The 18,765-nt window shown below is 52.3% G+C and overlaps 1 long non-coding RNA gene across 2 annotated transcripts in view; it reads right to left on the minus strand.

The window, feature by feature from the left end:
• Positions 1 to 11,819, minus strand: part of LOC139041674 (uncharacterized) — a 29,911-nt gene extending 18,092 nt beyond the window's left edge. For both annotated transcript variants that reach the window (XR_011497281.1, XR_011497280.1), the window contains exons 1-2: positions 6,862 to 11,819; positions 6,514 to 6,627 (exon numbers count right to left, since the gene is read on the minus strand). This is a non-coding gene — a long non-coding RNA (uncharacterized lncRNA). The remainder of the gene's footprint in view (positions 1 to 6,513; positions 6,628 to 6,861) is intronic.
• Between the last annotated feature and the right edge of the window lie 6,946 nt (positions 11,820 to 18,765).

An 18,765-nucleotide genomic window follows, 5' to 3' on the forward strand; every position in this document is an offset into this window, starting at 1 on the left:
AACAACCCAATTGTCCGTCTACCAGTGTCACATGTACACGTCTGTCAGAACTCACCCAGAGGAACATTTTAAATACATGCAGTTTGCTGTGTGAATGTTATGCCTTAATAATGTTACCATTTTTTAAGCAACAAACATTGCCTGGGTGTAAATAAGTGAATGAATGAATGATGGAATGAATGAATGAAACTGTGAGATCCACTGCTGCCTGGCGTCTTCCTGAAGAGCATCTGCACACACTGAGGGGCTTGCGTGTTAATCTGCCCCTGATTAGAGGGTCTTGGGGCCACGCCTGCACCCCGGGCCTGCCCCGGACACCCTCCCTCCTGGAGCTCTCTCTGGCCTGGAAAGAACATCCCCAGGGGTGCCAGCAGTGCCCCCTGGAGCCGCCTTCCTCAGTGGCAGCCAGGAGTTAGAGGACAGACATCTGGAGGCGTGGTCTGCAGGCTCTCAGAGGGTCCCAGCGGGATTGGACCCCAGCTGTCCCCAGTTGAGATCTGCTCCTCCCCACTCCCCAGGTGGCTCTAGACGCAGGACAGCCTCCTGTCCTCAGCCCTTTCCCTTGGGGACTTCAGCCTGGAACAAGGCGGGGTCTTTCCCCAGAGCTCCTGCAGGCCGGGGCTCCCACACCTGGGGAAACCTCCTCTGACGCAGAAGGGAGGAAATAGAGACCACGAGATGCGGCAGAAAGCTGCCAGTGGGCAGACGGTGCCAGCCTGGGAGTTGGCCCCTGGCCGCTCTGGTGCCCTTTCCTCCCAGTGTTTGTTTATGGGGACAGCAACCCCAAACACTCATGCCTCGGGGCTCTGACACCTGCATCCAAATGGGCCTGACTCACACAAAACACACAAGAACAATAAACCGCCCGCCTTGTCTCCACATCGGGGATGTTCCGGGTCAGCCGTGCATCTGACGTGAAATAGTGGGATGTGTGCAATAATGGCTCCATGCACTTTTCTCTTTTTTTTTTTTTGCTAGATGTTGTTTCTCATTTAATTTTATTCCTCCCAAAAATGATGATGAGTTACATATACCAGTTTTGATATATTTGTAAGAGTTTAATACAAATACAATCACGCACACACAAAACTCAACAGAAAATGCTTCAAACTAATTTTGGTGTGAAAACTGTGGTCAGCGCAAATGGACCCAAGAGAAATAACTGCCCGCACGTTAAACAATTTGCAAAATGCTGTTTACGATCATTTTCATGAATTCTACATATTGCAAGAGCCAGCTAAATGTCGTTAAAATCAAGCTTTTCAAAGAAAAGATTAAAGTGCTCATATTCCCATCTGGGCACCACAGGTGTTTTCCTGGTCCGTTCTGGGACTCACAGTCGCAGTGTGCTTGTTATTTCACGTGAAATGGGAGGGCGTCTGCCACGTCATTGCGTCACCTTCAAAACTACCCTCTTTGCCCTCTTCTCCAGTATACTTGGGCTGGCCCCCATTGGTGACCTTGCCGGCCATTTGGAATTTTCCCCTATTGTAGATAACGCCACAATAAGAGTCTTCCTGGCCTTATTTTTTCTTTCAGTTGTTTCCTTGGGATAATTTCCCAGGCACCACATTACTGGGTCAAAAACTGTGAATGATTTCCACGGTTCTAGATAACAGGCTTGCAAGCGGCCCTGCCAACCGTAGCCTGGCCAAGTGTGAGAATGTGAAGTTGGAAGAGAGTCAAGGGCCCCCCAATGGAGAGGGAGCCAGACAAAGCCTGACAGAGCCACACCCAGAGCACCGGGAAACCGCTAACAGGACGCCGGCTCGGACTCTCTCAACAGGTGAAATGTGCCTGTTAGCTGGTCAGTGTTATTTTGTTTTGTTTTTTAAGAGCATCAAGTGGGACTCACACCCCTGGTGACAGCTGTGAGCGAGGGTGACGGGCGTGAGCACATTGGCAGCGCGCGCAGGAGTCCGGGGAGGGCAGAAAGTTTGCATTTTATGGGGCCTTTTCTTAGTGCTCGTGACGCACGTACACTGATACAGCACACTGGAGCCTCCGCTCAGCTTCCTTAGAGACTCCGGCAGCCAGCATTCCCGTGCACCCCACGCTGCACGCCTGGACCAACCCTGAGGGCCCACTCTGCGGGGGGCAGCGATTCCCTGCCTGGTCCTCCCCGTGGCCGGCAGCCTGGCCGGGAGCCGGGCCAGCCCTCCCCCGCCACCTAGCCAGCGGGCTGTGTCCACTCCACCCCCAGACGTTGCGGAATCTGTCCGTTTCTCTCCAGCGTGCTGCACCCCTGAGGCCAGGGCACCATTCCCCGTCCCCTGGACGACGGTGGGGACGTTCTCGCTGGTTAAACACTCGTCTTGTGGGGCAACTTCCATCCTTGTGGCCCTTACACTGCTCACACGGAAGCCAGAGCGACAAAGGACAAATCACAGACGCAGATCTGCTGGTGTCATCTTCCTCCCTTGAATTCTTGACGGCTTGCCATTGCTCAAAAGGAACATGGCCCAGTTTGGCAGCCAAAGTCATATGCGCTACTTAAATTTTACTTAATTAAAATTAAAAACTCAGCTCCTCAGTCACACTAGCCACATACCAAGGGCTCAATAGCTACCCGTGGCTGATGGCTACCATATGGGACACTACAGGTTTAGAGCTTTACAGAAAGTTCTGCTGGATGGTTCTGCATCCAAAGATAAAGCAAAACCTTTAATTGACCCTCAAGACCCCTCCAGCCTCCCCAGTCTCACCTCCCTCAGTGATCTCTATACTCACCGCCCTTCCAATCCTTATGTCCTGAGTCCCTTCCCACCTCAGGGCCTTTGCACATGCTGTGCTCTCCCCGTCCCCTCTAGCTAATTCCTCTTCTCCTGTTAGAATTTGGCGGTGGTATCCCTGCCTCAGAGATGCGCCTGTCTCCCCAGAGGAGGTTGAAGCCCCTTCACAGGGCAATCCCACATCTCCTGGACTTCTCCTTCAAAGTGCTCGTCGCCACCGTAACTTAGCGAATTGTGTCACCCATTGCCTAGTGTTTCCTTGCCCCACAAGGATGGAAGCCCCGGGACGGCCACAAGACGAGTGTTTAACCTGTCTTGGACAACACCCAGAACCCTGGCTCACAGTGGGAGATAGATGAGTATTTATGGAGTAAATGAATGCGTTTACCTCCGGACTCAAACATGGGGAAGCATCAGAAGTGTTAACAACTGGCAAACAGGACGTTCCTCAATTCCAGCTCAGAGTAAGCGGGTTAAATGTTTGACTGTCCAGTGTCCCTTCATGTGGCATTTACTCCAAGGACAGGGAGGGGCCAGGGATGGCAGACTCAAGTAGAGAAAACCAGCTGAGCTGCCCGTGGTTCGAAGGACTTGGTCCAATCCTTGCCAGTGCCTGCACGGGGAACGGACGTGACTGTTGACACTAGAGCCCGGAGCCGAGGGCAGGCCGCCATCACAGGGGCCTGTAAATCGGCGCTGCGTTTACCTGAGTCTCACGTCCTCATATGTTAGAGGCACACACTGAAGTGTGATCAGGGGGGAAGATAGGACGGCCAGGATCTGCTTCAACGTGAATGGAAATCCACAGGAAAAAAGGAACTCTGACCCCTGCCTCACACGTGCAGTGATAAGTGTGGGAGAGATTGTAGACACCAAAAAAGTAACACTGGAAGGCTTCTGGGGAGAGAACGTAGAATGTCTTCACGATGCGGGTGCAGACAAAGCCTTCTTAGGGCACACAAAGCAAACCACCAAGGAAAACGCTGGTGAATTAACCTCCCTCAAAATGTGAGACTAGCGTTCGTCAGGAGACGTCAGTAAGAAAAGGAAGAGGGAGCCACGGACTGGGAGGAGACGTGCAAACGTGCACAGTGGGGTCTCGGTATTAGCAGTGGTCGTGTTCTGTAAAGTCACCATGGACACTGAGTTCGCGAAGACAGAACCACCGCTCCCAACAGAATACACGGTTAGGTCCCCATGAGCCCCTGCTCACAGCATTTTCATCAGCCGATCCACGCATGACCTTGTTTCATGTGTGTTTCTGTTCACAGACACCTTATTTAACGTGCATGGTTGATTCACGCACACTGAGCTCACGGCCAACAGCGCTTGACTCACCCTGGACAAAGCCCATCTAGCACACGTGTTCTCTCCATGAGCCATCACAGCCTTCTCGCCCTCAGGAACAGAGACAGCATTCAGCACCATCACCGACGGCATTTTAAACAGCAAAATCACCCACAAAAAGTACAAAAATGCAAAAAACCTGGCACTAAATAGACCATGAAAAGGACACTTGTTTTCAGTATGAGCTGAAAGAAGAAGGCAGAGGCCAGCTTGTTCCAGCTCAGCTGGGGACATGCGAGTCGGTGACTCAGACCTCCCCGGCTCTGTGCACGGCCATGAAAATGCCGTGGGAATCAACTGACAAATACATTGTAGCAGCAGATGAATTTTTAAATAAGGAATCCAGGAATGACGAGGATCAACAATACCTGTCAAAGGACTGGAAGCAAGAGCACGCAGAGAACTTCTGCAGCTCAGTCGTAAAAAGGCAAACCACCAAATTTCTTTAAGTGGGCAAAGGATTTGAACAGACTCTTCACAAAGGAACGTACACACATGGCCAATGAGCACACGAAAAATTGCTCAGCTTCATTAGCCATCGGAAAAATGCAAATTTAAGCCACATTGAGGCACCAGCACACACCCAGTAGCAGAGCCACAGTGTGAAAGAGTGACAGCTGCAAACATCTGAGTAACGAGAATTCTCACGGGCTGTTAGCAAGAACGTGAAATGGCACATTTCTCTTTGAAGAGGTTCTGGCAGTTTCTTACACAACTAAACGTTACCTATCCTCTGATTGAGCAATTCCAATTCTAGGTATTTACGTAAGAGAAGTGAAAGCACACATGCACACTCACACAGAGTTCATAGCAGCTTCATTCACAGTAGTCCAAATCTGGAAGCAGCCCAGGTGCCCTCAACCGGTAAATGATAAACTAATTGTGGTATATCCCCAAAATGCAATACCACTCAGTAACCCAACAGAACAAACAGGCATGAATTGCAAAATCAACGTACTGAGTTAAAGAACCCTTTCACAAAAGAATACAGAGTGTATGATTCTATTTGTATGAAACTCTAGAACAGGCAAAACTAATGTGCAATGGAAAGAACCATAACCGTGATTCCTTCCGAGGGGCTGGGGAAGGGGCCTGACTGGGGAGGGGCGTGAGGGAAGTTTTTGGGGTGGTGGTGATTGTCCACATCTCGACAGGGGTTGGCTTACACAGGTGTCTGCATTTGTCCAATACACCAGAGGGCACATTTGAGACTATAAGTTTCACAGGATATGAATTTCACTTTTATATCTATATCGATATCTATCGATCTATGGATATACATAGATATTCAGGAGAGACATACATCTCATGGCCCATCTTGTTTCATTGACACCCTCACCACTTCTGTTCCAGACGTATCTCCATCTGTCTCTATAGATGCATATTTGTATCTCTACCCATCTGTATGTAGATACAGATCTATACATTATATCTAATCTATCTATATAGAAATCTATCTAGCCATATAGATGTAGCTAGATGGAGACAGAGATGATAGAGATGGAGATGAAGATGATGGAGAGAGAGAGATTTCTGGAACAGGAGAAGCAGTGAGGGTGTAGATGAAACATGGTGGGCCATGAGTTGACTGTAGTTGAATAGAATGAGGGTTAGTTTTACCCTATGGTCTGTTTTCGCATGTGTTTAAAATTTTCCAGTAGGAAGCATTTACAAATTTTGAGTCTTGAAGTTTTGGGAGTCTTCCAGAATCCTGTGTTAAGTGTTAGCATCCCTAAAAAGAGCTCGCATCTTAAACCTTTAACATCTAATTTATCGGAAGCTGACTGTGTGCACTGATGCCCTGGAGAACCAGGGTCCTCAGGGTCTTCCAGGCAGGGAGGGGGTCTGGGGAGGGGAGCCCTGAGCCTGGCCTCCATCCCGGGGTGCAGCTTAGCCCTCACACGGCCTCAGGTAAACCCAGCTAGAGGAGGAGACAGTAAGGAAGACTTCCTTCAGGACGGTGGCAACACGGGCGGGAGATGGGCCCACTCCCGATGCAGCACAGACGGCCAGGGGGCAGCGGGGGTTACAGCAACGAGCAGAGGGAGGAGTCGGCGGGGGGGGTGAAAAACCACTAAGGAGAAATCCAGGCTGGGGGCAGTGGTGGCCATCTGACGTCCCGGGTCCGGGACAAGGAGTGTGAGCAGATCCCAGAGATGGGGGCTCTCCCTGAACTGACTTGGTAAAGTTTTCGGCTAGATGGGCTAATGACAGGGCAGGCAAGGTGGAGGCCTAGACAGAAAGAGGGTCTGGAGGAGCCTGTCTCAAGTTTGCTCAAGGACAGTCTTTGTCACAGAGCAGCCAGAAGACCCTGGGGCTCTGAGAATCCCCGAGTGAGAAGGACGGGGCTGCACGAGGCACAGAGTTCCCAGAACCCCAGCGGGACACCGGTGCCATCCTTTCTGGATTCCGTGGTCCCTCAGCATCCACTGACCTGAGCAGCTATGTGATGTTGTTCCCTGGCTCCGAAGGTCAGACCTGAGTCCGGACGTTTCAGAAGGAAGTTGCTTCTTCGGCTCCTCCAACACCATCTCCAGGATGTGGGCATCTGCTGAGCAAACGGTGTTTCATTTAGTAAATGTGTCAAAAGACAGAATTGTTTCCCCATGGTGCATTGACCCCCACCAGGCAGAGTCCAGGGGTGTTTGGGGTCCCTGCCCCCCTCTCTCTAAGCTCCTCGCAGACACCGGGTGCAGCTGGAAGCTGATCCCTCTCCTGTGAGAAATGCCCAAGGCCAGGTTCTTCCAGAAAACCACAGGTCTCTGCTTTCAAGGGTGTGTACCTGCCACTCCTTGTCCCTCCTCAGGATGTATGAAACAGCAGCTCCCCAGACTGCGCCCCTTCCTGCTGCTCCTTCTCCCCTGGCCTTGTTCTACCACCTTCTCTAACTCCCTCCTCTCTTCTGTGTCTCGCGTGTGAGAAGCTGGATGTGCAGGGCAGCCACCCGCCTGCTGGACTCGGGGCTGCACCCCTGCCTTCAGAAGACCGTCTGGCCCAGGAGGTGCTGGCCAACTGCCCAACGGCATGTCACATGGGTGACCGCCGAGGCCAGCTGTCACACTTGCACGGTTCCCCCTAAACTCCTCAGCGTCCGTGTTCTGAGTCAGCCCGACCCATGCAGAAGAGATTAGACTCAGCCTCCCTCGCCTCGGCCTGTGTGGGAAGCCCCTTTTCCTACGACTTGCATCCCTCAGAACGGAAGTTTCTGTTGCCAGCGTCAACACAAGTGGCTGTGCCATTTCATGCAGTCGCACCGTCCCCAAGTCTTGATTTCCTCATCTAGAGAACAAAGCGACTGCCCCAGAGAACCCTCGTGTCTGACCCACACTGAGAGACTCCGGTTCTGGAGAAGAGATTCCTCAACCACATCCAGACACTGTGGAATGCCTGGACCCAGGGAGCCCTGAGAAGAACTAGAACGTTCTGTGCAGGAAACCGGGCACAGACAAGAAGACAGCTAGGACAGTGACAGTGAAGGACCCGGCTCCCTGGGGGCAGCGGGCCAGCGAGAGCGCAGGTAATACTTGCCATAGGAAGAGCCCCTGTCCTCGGGGCCTGCTACTCCCTCTGGGAGGCAGGGGACCACCCACCTGGGGTTCAGCTCCTGGTCACAGTGTCAGGGAAACCAACAGGACTCATAACTCCAGCTCCAGGGTCGTCAAGTTCAACTCTCACCTACATGCTTGTTACTATTTTTCCTGCTTTAAAATACCCTCTGTCATTTCAGAAACATCATGACCACTATGATTTTAAGGTGTGGCTTGTACAGTTCCCTGGCATGTTGGAGCGTGGCGTGAGCCCAGGCCAGAGTTTCTGGGGCCTTCTCTGCAGTTAGATGTGGACGTCACCTAGGACCTGCTGTGAACGTCCAGAACAGTCTGTGACTCCGTCCACCTGTCGCTTCTGCAACCCTGGGTGGAGCCCAGCTTACCCTCCCAGAGGACGAGGGGCTGGGTGGGAGCTGGGGTGGCACACGGTGACCTCGACACGTGGCTGAGCTGGGGCGATGAGGTCAGAATGCACAGCACCAGGCCAGCCACCCCTTCCCACCCCCAGGCGACACCCTCAACTTTCCTCGGGCTGGGGGTGCAGGCTGGGAGCCTCCGGCCCTGGGCTGCATTCCCCTTTGGCCCATAGGAAAATCCACTGTCCTTCCAGGACCACCTCTTCCAGGAAGGGGACGGGGGGCCGGCTCCACGTAGCTCATGTTCACGGCCGACAGCTCATGTCCGTCCTGCAGGTGCCTGTTTCCTTGGTTGGGTTTCATTTTGTTTTCACTAATATTGACTGAGCGCCTCTTGTGTACCAGACTCTAAACCAAGAGCATTTTCTCATTTAATCTTCCCACACCTGCCACACAGGCATAAGGACCCTTTTCTTACAGGTGGGGAAACTGAGGACTGGAGAGGACAAGAATTTTCCCCCATCCTCCAACTGTTTAGTTGAGATTCAAACCAAAGTCAGGACGGAAAGGGGAGAAGGAAACTGAAGAGACGGCGCTGCCCCGTAACAGGGCGTGGCCCCGGGGCCAGTGCTCAGCCCCCAGGGGGATGGTTGTGGGCGCACCCAAGGTGCAAGAATGCACATAGTAAAACAAAAAATAGCATCAAGAAATTTAAAGGAGACCTAAGTAAATGGAGGGATATACCATGTTTATGGATTGAAATTTTCAACATTGTAAAGATGTCAGTTCTCTAAAAATTGATCTATAAATTCAGTGTGATTCCAACAAAACTTCCAACATTTGCGTGTGTGTGAAACTCGACAAGCTGATTCTAAAACTCGTGGAAACGGAAGAGCCAGGCCCTCTTTCAGATGGAAGGACTTGTTCTGCTGGGCACCAAGATTTATTACCAAGGGCGGGAAGTGAGCCAGTGTGATGTTAGCACAAGGATTAAAAGAAAACACACCGGTGGAACAGACTGGAAAGCTCAGAATGACATCCCACAAATGTGAGCCTTGCCTTCCAGGAAGGTGGTGCTGCAGAGCGCTGGGGTGTTTCCATGAGTGACACAGAGACTGTAGGATGGCACGTGAGCCCCGTCTCTGCTCACATGGTTCCAGGGGACTGACAAGCAATATGAGGCCCAAGCCATGGCGCTTTCAGAAGGTAACACAGGCCATGGCCAAGACCTCACATTGGCAAGGACTTCTTCAGCTGGACATACACTCACTAACCACCAAAGAAAACACTGAGAAATCGTGACTACATTGAAATTAAGAAGTTCTGCTCATCAAAAGAGACCATTAAGAAAGCAAAAACAGGCAACACCGGACAAGAGCGTTTGGAGATAGTGCTGGAGGGCCACGGTACTAAGAGGTCACGACCTCGGATGTCTGAGTGGGCTGCAGGGCGACGAGGACATGGTGACGGGCAGGGAGCAGAGGGGGTCTGGGAGGCAGGCCACGGGCAGTTTCCACAACTGGAGGTGTTTAAATGGGGGTTTGGTTTAGATTTCTACGAATTAATGAAGCCGTGACTCGTCTGTGTTCTAGCTTTTCTGACTGTGCATCACATGTCACAATAGAAAGATGTGAGAATACAGATACAATACTTCACTATTTTTTAAATTCCGCTAGGATGGATAAAGTGGTTCGTTTTTTGAAAGAGGTAGTGATGATATGTGAGCTCTATTTTTAAAAGAAGAAAAGGCTCTTCATAGTCTATATAATTTTCCCTAAACATACGCCAGCCCCACCACAGAGAGCTCTGGAAAGAGAAGGCACTGTCACTTGTGTGATCCTCCAAGGCTTCCGGCTCAGGCGGTGCTGGGCACAGGGAAACTCTGACTGAGCACCCATCGCTAAACACCGCTTGCCCCAGTTATGTCCGTCTGCCTGGCCTCACGAGGACCGTGCAGAAATAGAGATCAGCTTAAGAAGTTAAGCGCGCTGCTCGTGCTGGCCGCCCCCTGCACCCTGCAAGGCTGCGGTGAGGTGCAGAAGCATCCTAAAGACAGCTCTCTGCAAGAAACAGCGACCAAGGGCCAGTCATCAGAGCACAGATTCTCTACCCTGCTGTCTGATTCTCCCAGTCAGGCGGCACATAGTCTGTGGGGGAGGAACAATGCGGAATGAAAAGTTCCGTTCCGCACTGGAGAAACCCCGTGTTTTCAAGGACACGGAGACCGAGCACAGGCAAGGCAGGCCCAGCAGATGCAGAGAGCTGGCTGTGAGCCGGGTGCGGCCAGGTCAGCGGGCAGGCGGGGCACCCTGCATCTCTGCCTTGACACAAGCCTTCCAGGTCCTCCTTGGGACAGCCACATATCCTTGGAGGCAGCTCCAAGCTGGGGTAAAGGTCACAGAGCAAAGCACGCGAAGAAGCCCCTGAATGATTAACAAGGAGAAAAGCCTTGGCCAGGCCTCCATGTCCAAAGGACTTTGTGACTTGAGACTAGGGGGTCTCAAGCCTTGGTGACTTTCATGCTGTTTTCAACATCTCCAAAGCCCAAGGAAGTCAGCTCAAAGTCAAAACTCAAAACTGACTTGGCTCCGAGTTCAAATTATGTTTTTAGGTGTTGGGCAGGGGATGAGAAATATTTGATTTTTCTTTATGTTTGAGGGGAAATAAACTTTTGTGGGAGTTCCTAGGACCTGAGCTAGGACGCATTAAGTAGGGAGCAGTGGTTTGCGTTCCTCTTGCTACGTAAGGAATTGAAAACACAGTTCCTCTTGAAGCATAACCTGACGAAGACAGCACCTACGGCAGTTTAAGATGGGAGAAGCAGGCGCGGCTGGTTGAAAAGGCACACGGCAGCAAGCGCCCGGGAGGGGAGGGGCGCCTGCAGCCCCACACACCGCTGACGGGCTGCAAAACGGCACACACCCTCCAGAAAGCAGTTTGGCAGTTTCCTTAAAAAGTTAAGCATAACCTTTTCACATGATAAGATACTCCCCGGAGATAGAACGATGTTCATCCATGCAAAGATTTGTACATGAATGTTCACAGCAGCTTTACTCGTAAAAGCCAGAAGGTGGAAACAACCCCAAGGTCTGTCAACTGATGAATGAACAGATAAATAAAATCTGGTCTATCCGTACAACGGAATATTATTCCACCATCAAAGAGAACAAACCGCTGATACGTGCTACAGCTCGGACGACCCGAAAACAACGTGATGCAGCATGAAAGACGCCAGGTGCAGAGGATGGCATATTGTGCGATTGCCCAGATGGCAAATGCCCAGAAAAGGCAGACCCAGGGACCCAGAAAGCAGACCAGTGTTGCCGAGGGGTGTGGGCGGCCATGAGGATGGACTGCAATGGACATGAGGGAAGTTTTGGGGGTCATGGATATGTTCTAAAACCGGATTGTGGTGATGGCTGCACCACTCTATAAATTTACTGACATTTATTGAATCCTACACTTAAAATGGGTAAATTTTATTTTGTGTAAATTATGCCTCAATAATGCTTCTTAGAAAACGGAGCAGAGTAAACCAATGACTAAAGAATGGATCACTCAAATAATGGGAATACTGGCCAAGTTATTAAGGGAAAGAAATACACTTAAATTCTGACTTGAATTTCACGCCCCAAAATAAACCTAGTTTTATATTAGCCAAACCATAAAAACTATTAGATGAGAAAAGCTGTTAATAGGTAACTAATTTCAGTGCGGGCAAAGACTCTCTAAGTACAAAAGCAATGGAAAAATCCATGAAGGAAAAGATGCACTGTATTTGACTGTGGAAAAGGTTCACAATATGTAGACAAAAATATATCAAATAAAGTCAGAAGACAAAGGACAAACAAAAAAACGTATTTTTGCTGCAAATATGGCAGGGTTCATATCCCTAAGTTTCGATACAGGAATCAGTAAGAAAGGCTCACAATGACCATTGGGAGAAGAGATTGCCCGAGCGCCCACGCTTCCTTGGCCTGGCGCTGCTGTCCTGCCATGTCCTCCTTGACTTGTTTGTCCACGCAATTCCCGTACAAACATTTGTTCAAAACCAGCCTCACGAGAGTGCAAAGATCCTAGTCACTCCAGTCTGACCACACCAGACGCTGGGGGTGGGAATCACGGGGCGGCCTGGGTCACCGAGCTCAGCGCCGGCTGGCCATGATGCCTGTGCTCTCCCTGACACCCCCCAGCCCGGGAACTCGGGGCTCTGTCCCACTGACACACTGGAAGCACGTGTGACGAAGAGGCACCTCCCTGGGGGGGCAGGGTTTCAGGCGGCTATGGGTGTCTCACTTCAGCTTGAATTTTTCATATTCCGTCTAAGGAAAGCGAGAGAGGAGGAAAGGAGAGTCAGTGTGCTGGGCATTCACCCAGGATGACACATCTGGGTAGAGAAGCGGGTTGGGGATGCGTGGCTGACAAGGAGGGCGGGAAGCCTGAGAATGCTGTGAGGCTGGCACGAATGGAAGGTCTGCAGCACGCTCACAGACGCGCAAGGAAGCCCGCTTGGCATCTCTGTCTCCGGATCCACTTGAATCCGCCTCTCCACTGTCATTCCACAGGCTGGAATTAATTCAACCTCCCTCCCCTCCACTCAGGGTGTGTCAAGGTCCCGGGGACTGTCAGGCCACAGATGGATGCCCCTTCCCACACCCAGCCCGGCCCTTTGGTCCTCGAGGATGGAGGCCACGTCTGCCTGGGCACCGAGCCATTCCCCTGGGAGGCCTGGTCACTCTGCAGGCTCTGTCAGGACGTGGGCACGGTCTCCACTAAATCATGGCCCCCAAACCCTCAGCGCAAGGTCTCCTTTCCTGGGAGCTCCCTCTCCCCATCAGTCCACCCAGCACCGCCTCTTCAATGAACAGGATTTAACACTCACACACCACACACCCTCGCATGCACCACACACACGCACACACACACCCTCATACATCACACATACCATGCACGCACACACACACACGTACTAACCACTGCTTGGACAGCACCTGGTTTCCCCCTTGCAAAAGAGGACAGGGCCACGTGCGGACGTGCTGCTTTGCTGAGGACGGGGCAGGGAGCTGGGGAGGGAGGAAGACAAAGCACCACCCGGTGTACGCTCCAAGCACTGGCCCGCCTGCTCTCCGCGGCCCATTTCAGTCACAGGGCCCATCTCCCAAAGCGGGAGAGGAAGCAGCTGTGGCGTTTGGTTACTCCATCCTGCACTTTGCTGTGAAAGGAAAGAAATGTCGTAGGGGCTGGCGGAGAACCAAGGGTTTGGCGGGAAATCTCCATTCGAGCACCAGGACTCCATGTCCGAGAGGCTCCGTGCCGGGGAGAAGTGTCAGCTGCTCTTGTCCTCTGTGGAACATCCACTCTGCTTTCCCTCGCCGGTTACCCGTCCCCCATGGAGCAAGGTCTCACACGGGAGCGTGCGTCGGAACTCTAGGGGGCACACTAAGACACGTTTGCTGGGCCAACCACCCCACCACTTTCTGATCCAGCAGCTCTGGGGTGGCCCCTGAGAATCTGCATTTCTAAGGGTTCCCGGGTGAGGCTGCAGCTGCCGGGTCTGGAGAGCAGACTTTGAGAGCCCCGGCTCCAGTACACGCCACTCTCCCAGCCAGTAAATCAAAGACCTTCAAAGAAAACGCAGATGTCCCTAAGATTTGAAACATTGATTGCAAACCCAAACTGTCCTAAACACTTAAATAAAACCACGAGGCGACTGCGTCAGTGGCTCTTGAGTGTTTTAGATAAACAGTAGGTGAAACACTTCCACACACACTGGGATGATTACAAATGTAATCAGGACACGTAATGTAAACATTTACAGAAGTGCGATTCCGTGGGTCGCAGCTGGCTTTTTCATGATCTCTATTCCGGTTCTGATCCTATTCCTATTATTTCTACCCTCATTTCCTCCCAGGGATACAGTTTGACTCCCCTCACTGGAGAGAGGGGCTGCAGGCTCAGAGCCTGAAGCCAGCAGAAGGTGATTGTCGCCCAAACCTCAGTAACTCAGGACGAGGGACGCAGGCCTGGAGTCGTCCTCCCCGGGCAAGCCTCCCTGAGCCGTTGGCCGGCTGGACACGACCCCTCGTGCAGTTACGGTCAGTGTGCTAGAGCAGCAGCTATCCAAATTACAAACCCCCACCAACGGGACTGGAGGTGGATTTCTGTGACCTAGTCCTTGCTCCTGTACCTGCTGATTCGGAGCGTCTCGTGCAGCTGCGTGCTGGAGCCAGCTCGTACTGGGCACAAGAGCCAACGTTTGAGTTTTCAGGAATCCCGTGAGCTGGTTGTTAGACGCAGCCATCACGAAAACTTGAATTACATAAACTTAGAATTTAATCCATTGTATTAAAACAAAGATAATAATTACTCAAAACTCATCGCTTCCTAATTATTTCACTGTTATCTATGCTCTTGAGGACGTTTACATCTATTGCGTCTGTGTGATAGAAATAGTATGTAAGGAGTTACTCCCGCCTCCTCCCAGCTCCACCTCAATGACGTCACGTTGGTAGCTCGAAATCAGCCACAGTGGGAATATTTATACCACAGAAATCCACATACTCCACAAGTCAGTTCTCCCCACCCAGGCAATTGAACATTCACCCGTTCAACACTGATCGTCGCCACGGAAGAACGTGACAATGAGTCTACTTCACAAAGTCCTGTTCTAAGAGTCTTCTTTGCAGAGTACAGACAAGGATCTAGACAGTTTTGCAAATACTTGCTCTGGGGGCACCAGTCTGATTCCCTGAAGCGTTTCTTCCTCCTTAACCGTAAAGACCCGTGAGGTCCAGAGACGCAGCTCCCATCCCGCTCCACCACCGAGCAGCCGGGAGCCCTGAGCACGGCCCTTCATATTACAGCTCTCAATTCTCTCATCTGTAAAAGAAAGATGGTAACACCCATCTCACCGTGTGCTCGTCAAGTCCAAGTGCAAGAAGGAGCATGCAAACCATGAGATGCTGTTTAAAGTGATAATTGTCTGTTAAAATCTACCTTCTAACAAAGGTGAAAAGCAAAGGGCACGGGATTGGCCAGGAGCCGAGAAGGAGGGCTCCCAGTCCTCGGGGGGTTCCAGGCCAGCTGACCCCCCCGGATGGGCCCCCACCCCTCACAGCCCAGCTCGGAGCGTGTCCTCCCGAGAACCAGCCAGCTTCAGCGGGCGCACAGCTCTCATCTCCCAGCACTGTAGCACCGGCCGCCTCCTTCCCCACTGCCCGTTCCACGGCGTCTCCGATCCCGGCCCCCAGCCTTGCCTGTGTGCCGACACACCTGGAGGCAAGGAGGCACCACCGTCCTGTGAGAAGCCAGGAGAGGGTGTCTGTGCTTCTCCTGGCCTCAACTCAGCTTCAGGGATCACAGTGTTCTGGGACGTACCGGGGTGCACTGGTATGTTCTGGGGTGTACCGGGATGTTCTGGGACTTACTGGGATGTGCTGGGAGCTGGGCTGTGGGCACGGAGGGGCACTTGACTTCCCAGGGTGCAGCTCTTCCAGATCCCAACCTGAACTACAGGCCGTGCCACCCCACCCACCTTCGCCCACCCTGGACACGCCGACTCCGGGAGCCACACGGCCTGGTGGAAACACAGGGCCACTGCTGCATGCGGCTTCCTGGGTCCCCAGCTGCTTCCAGGTCTCCACCAGCTTGTGGGCCTTCTGCTCCTGAGCACAGCCTTTTGCATTTTGTCAGCTTTGCTAGTCGTCCTTGTAGGACAGATGACCTAAGTCACTGTCCACCACTCTCAGAGGAGAAGCTGCCTTCTTTATGGAAAAAGTTTTCAGACCACACCAAGCGCACACAGCAAAAGCGAAAGTGGACCAAACTCACAGCTGCCTCCACCAAAACCCACTTCTACGGCTAAAGGCTGCTTGCAATTTGAGATACATGCTTTCGGAAGCTGTCGCACGTGTGCATACCTGTCATCAACTACACGTGCTGTTCTATAAGCTGATTTGTATCCCATAAGATCAAAGCATAGAGGTGTCTCCACATGAGCAACAAAGCCTGCTTTCAGCAGTGGCCCTTTCACAACTTATTTAACTAGTCCTCTAACCAGCCCCCTGTTGGTGGCAGTTAGTTACTCTGCCATTTTTTTGCTTTGTAAACAATGCGTGCTGTGTGTACATTATTGGCAAATGTGCTGGCATTTCCTATGAAAGTTATTCTAGAGATAAAATGACCAGATTGCCATGCACGTGCATTTTGAATATCAATAGATACTTGGCACCATCACGTTTGGCTCCTACGAGCTGCACCCAGGTCGTCGTCTCCAGCAGAGTATGAGCATTCCCAGGTCCCCACAACTTCACCATCTCCGGCTATTAACAACATTTCAACTTCCGCTGATTCGATGGTTAAACCAGAGAGCACGTGCTCCTGGTCTGCTCTTCCTGGCCCTAGTGAGGCTGTGCATCTTTTATCACATGCTTATCGACCACTGGGATTTTTTTTTTCATTAATTGCTGCTCACATCCTCTGCCCTTTACTGATTGGCGTTTTAGCCTTTACTGATTTGTAAATGCTCTGCGTAGCTGATGGATGCCCATTTCCGTAAGGCAAAGCCAGTCTTACTCACTGGTCCATTAACTGGCTGACAAAAACTCTCAGCTGCCAAATCAATAGATACTTCCCTTTAGTTTTTGCCCACCTAGAGAGCACAAATTTTATTTCTAGGATGTGCCAGCCAGGGAAGATGAAGCCTGATTGGTTGAGGCCATGGGACAGTGCCATCGCCCCACAAACCCTGAAAAGGTGCAGGGACTCAGGCCCGTTTCTGGCCCATGAGATGGAATGTGTGCCTCCATGACAAAGGGGGCAGCCTCAAGGATGCTTTCACCATCCCCGTTTCCATCCAGGTGGGGTTTGATGCTGCAACACACAGGGAGACGTGACGTGTGGTTGAAGGTGATGGGCTGGAAGGGGCGGGGTCCCTGAAGTACCCTGAGCCCAGTGCCGGGCCTGGAACCACCTCCTTCGGGGCTTCCTCTGGCAGGAGTGAGTCAGCTCTTCACCATTCCTGCGGACTCTCAGATGAGCTGAAGTGGAGGTTGCTGTCACATGTAGAAGGAAAGGGGAAGGATTTGGGGGCCTGGGGATCCGGGAGCTAGGGACAGGGGAAGGAGATAGAGACGGCCATGAGAAGCGCAGAAGGGAGAAACTGCGAGCTGGACGGGCACTTCCATGTAGAGAGCTGGTCGTGTGCAGCGTGGGCTGGACCCCCGTCCGCTCCTGGACGTCTGTGCAGAAAAGCTGAGGTGCTCACACGAGCGAGTGGCCCCAGCAGGCCCTGGGGATGGAGGACCCTGCTGTATGCACTGAGGTGCGGACATCTGTCCATGTACAATGGAGAACAGAACCCCTGGGGGACGCATAGTCCGGGGGAGGGAGAGGCAGAGTTCTCTGGCCCCGAGAGAAGTCCCTGCACCTCCTGCCCAGGTTCTTTCCTCCAGGACGTGCAGGGGAAGACACCGACTACACTGGGAAGGTGTCCTCTTTTGCTCGGACCATTTAGTAAATGCAATGGCCACAAAGAAAGCACACGGGTCTGGGAGCATGGTCGGGCTCAGCCTCGCTATTGGGGTCCTGAAGCTCACACCGCCAGGAACTGTGATCTCACTTAGGGTGGGCTGTGCTCATTTCTCTCCCTGTCACACATCAGCTGGGGACATACACCTCAGAGCAGGCCAGTCAGGTCCTCCATCCCATCTTGACTACATTGTTATTGTCATTGGTGTTGTTGTTGTTGGACACAGGTACACAGCTGCATCCACACGTTTTTACAGACTCTGGGGAAGCAGTGGCCATGAGTAGCTGTAATTTGGAAAAAGGAAACCAAATACAAGTCCGGGGATTTCTCCATATCGCCTCCTGACAACTTATACTGTACACGTATCTGTGAACTGCCTAAACCCTGCCTGGGAAGAGCCAGGTGTCCTCGCCTGGGTTCCTCGGAAAGCTGACCCCGAGATCCAGGCTTGGACGCATGCAGTTTGTTTAAGGGGTGACTCCAGGAAGCCCAGTGTGGGGAATGAGGCTGGGAAGGGGAATCAGCCACCAAAGGCACATTCGTGGGCAGGTCACCATCGTGGGTGATGGGCTCAGTCCCACTGGGACCCTCTGAGAAGCTGCATGGAGAACACCCAGAACTGTCCTCCGTGAGGGATGTGGCAGGCTGGCCCCCGTTGCTAATGTCCCCGCACTTCCATGTCTCGCCTGCAGGGGACGACCCCCGGATGCTGGAAATGCTCTCATGCGAAGAAGAGAGCTGCAGGAGCTAGAGATGGATGCTGCCTCCCTGCTGCAGCTGCCGAGCCCAGGTGGATCACGGGGAGCCGGGATGAGGTACCAGCAGCATCAGGACCGGGTTACATAAAGAGAAACAAGGCGGCAAGGCAGTGATCCTTTGAAACAAGCTGCTCAAGATGTAAATCGCTGACCCGAGTCCTGTCTCCTTCCACAGTAGCGCGCTCCAGAGCCACCCGCTCACGCTGATCTACCATCTAGGAAGCAGGCAAGGCTTGCCTCCAGCAGAGTCTGCTGTAAAGCAGGGGGTCGGTCTTCAGGCTTTCTGTGGACACAAATTTCCCTAGCAAAGGAGACGGCAAGCCTCTGCCAAGCACGGTGGAGAAGATGACCTCCAGAAGGCAAGAAAGACAACCAACGAAGATGCCAGGGCCTCTTCCTCCCTCTGGCTCAAGGTCGGGGGACATGAGGGGTGGAGGTCAAGGCTCAAGGCTGGGAGGCATGAGGGGTAGAGGTCAAGGATCAAGGTTGGGAGGC

The sequence above is a fragment of the Equus asinus genome, chromosome 23 (genome assembly GCF_041296235.1).
Source record: "Equus asinus isolate D_3611 breed Donkey chromosome 23, EquAss-T2T_v2, whole genome shotgun sequence".
NCBI lineage: Eukaryota > Metazoa > Chordata > Mammalia > Perissodactyla > Equidae > Equus > Equus asinus.